General features: G+C 38.6%; 1 pseudogene; it reads left to right on the top strand.

Annotated features, from left to right (window-relative positions):
* The first annotated feature begins 959 nt into the window (after window positions 1–959).
* Window positions 960–1,525, top strand: LOC122747286 (annotated as a pseudogene).
* Window positions 1,526–2,535: the final 1,010 nt, after the last annotated feature.

The raw sequence follows: 2,535 nt of genomic DNA, 5'->3' as shown, positions 1-2,535 counted from the left end.
ACACAGGCTTTAAACAATCAAAATATATTATTTACGATTCCATTTTTACATTAAAAGGAGAAATTAAAAGAAAGCAATTTTATAAAATAGTCAACAATAGCAAGAAAAACTTGCAAAGTTATACTACAGGATCAGGTTAGATGCAGTGCAGCCTCCTATATCTTTTGTATCTATGGTCTTATACAATGAGGATTGGTATTGAAGATTAAGAAATCCAGGAATTTCACAATCTTCAAATGAAGATAAAATCACGCCCACTATATTGTCCTTGCTGAGGTAAGAAAAACAAAGTCGAATAGATACAACAAGTACTAAACTTGGAGTCACAAGACCTATGTTTGAATCTCAGCTCTACCCCTGACTACCTGTAAGATCTGGGGGTTCAGTCTCTGTCTCTTATTATCCTCATTTCTAAAATGAGTCAGTGAACTAGATGGCTTCTAAGGTCTTGTCCAACTCTAAATCCATGCTTTTATCATAAAGCAAGAAAGGTGACTATATGCAAACATTTGTGAAAATATAGGTTGAATAAAAAAAAAAGGTTTCTCTACTTAAAATTTTAAGAAGACATTCCTGGTTCATTATTCAAACATCCCTGTCATTTGAAGTTTTACTCTCTGAGATACTTCATATCTCAATTAAATGTCCAACTTAAATGGTAATAAATATAAATCAACAACAATGAACTAAATTCCCCTTTACTTCACTTGTAAACGTTCTTTATGACTTTGTAAGTCTGATGTGGACTGGAGTTGGAGGTAAGGGTGTGGAGGCAAGATACCCAACTTTTCTCTGTTCCTATTCATTTGAATCCTCTGAGCTAGGAGAGCAATAAGAAAGAATTGGTGAACTTTTGTACAAGGCTTATTCACGAATTTTCTTTTTGCCTTTCAAATTTTCCTTTAAAAATGCTTTCTATAGGTCTTCCCAGTTGGGCTGGTCTTCAGGAGGGCCCCAGCATGGGAATCGACATCCGCCATAACAAGGACTAGAAAGTCCGGCGCAAGGAGCTCAAGAGCCAGGACATCTACCTGCGGTTGTTGATGAAACTCTGCCGGTTCTTGATCCGTAGAACCAACTAGACTTCAACAAGATTGTGCTGAAAAGGCTGTTCATGAGCCACATCAACAGCTCCCTATCCCTGTCCCGAATGATCAGGAAGATGAAACTGCCGGGCAGGGAAAACAAGTCAGGTGTGGTTGTTGGGAATGTGACCGATGATGTGAGGTTCCATGATGTCCCCGAGCTGAAGGTGTGTGCTCTTCGTGTTACTACTAGCAATGCCCGGAATTGCATCCTCAAGGCTGGTGGGAAGATTCTCACCTTTGACTAGCTGGCCATGAGCTTGGGCAAGGGCAAAGGCACTGTCCTGTTGTTTGGTCCCCGGAAAGGCCGCGAGCTATACAGGCATTTTGGAACGGTAGCCGGCACTCCCCACAGCCACAGCAAACCATATGTCTGATCCAAGGACCAAAAGTTCGAACGTGCCAGGGGCTGCCGGGCCAGCCAAGGCTACAAAACTTAATTTGCCTCTTCCTTGTTACATTAAAGATTTTTGGACAACAGCAGCAACAACAAAAAAAATGCTTTCTGCATACATACATACATATACGTATGTATATATGTGTATATATATGCAGATAGATAAATTTAGTTGCCAGTAATCTGATGATTTTATAGCTATAGGTAGGAAATTGCTTGAAAGAAGGATTCACTTCTTTTGTGATTCAGGATGGCACATGTAAGTATCCCATATGAAAGGAGGTAGGAATCACATCTCATCTTTAGGCCTTGCAGTAAGAGGCAGAGTAACAACATGCTCTTTTTTTGCCTTATCTTTATGAGTATACCATTTCTAAGTTACAAGTGATTGCACAAAATACACCAAAAGGCTGAGAACAGCACTTATTATTACTATTAATTTTCCTTACACTGCTACACCTCCTAGATTCCCAGTACTGTTGCACTCACCTCCTTTCTTCTATTCCAGTATATTTTTTTAGCTGTTAGTGTAAGAAAGGAAAAATCCTCATATCCATTATTGGTGAAAATTGTTTCTGTTGATTCCTAAGTTTAAATCTTTTAACCATATTTGGCTTGGTGTGACAAGGTGATTTGGTCCCATGTTTATACTGCTGCCTTTTGTGTTAAGCTATAAGCAAAGATCATTAGAACTCATCCTTTGAAATAAGCTTTTCTAATTGTTCATGGGAACTATGGTGATAGGGACATCAGCTAAATTAAACACTCCGTCCTCTCTCTCAGTGTGCAGTCATCAGGGTCATCCTCCTAACTACTACGACATGGATGAGGGAGGTTTCAACCTACACAATTTCATTGAGTTGATAATAATAGCTTTCTCTTAATAGCTTTCTCATGCTTGGTTCCTTTTGTTTTTCATCCAAATAAGCCAAGAAGCAGACATTAAGTTATTTTCAGATACCATCGAAAGCTTTTTTTTCCTAATAAAAGTATAAACTGTATCCACCCCCCCCAAAAAAAAATCACTTTCAATAGTAAATTTGCAAGATTTGT

Source organism: Dromiciops gliroides, chromosome 3 (genome assembly GCF_019393635.1).
Source record: "Dromiciops gliroides isolate mDroGli1 chromosome 3, mDroGli1.pri, whole genome shotgun sequence".
NCBI lineage: Eukaryota > Metazoa > Chordata > Mammalia > Microbiotheria > Microbiotheriidae > Dromiciops > Dromiciops gliroides.
Note: the sequence above shows the minus strand (reverse complement) of the source record. Positions and strands in the feature narration are given on the sequence as shown.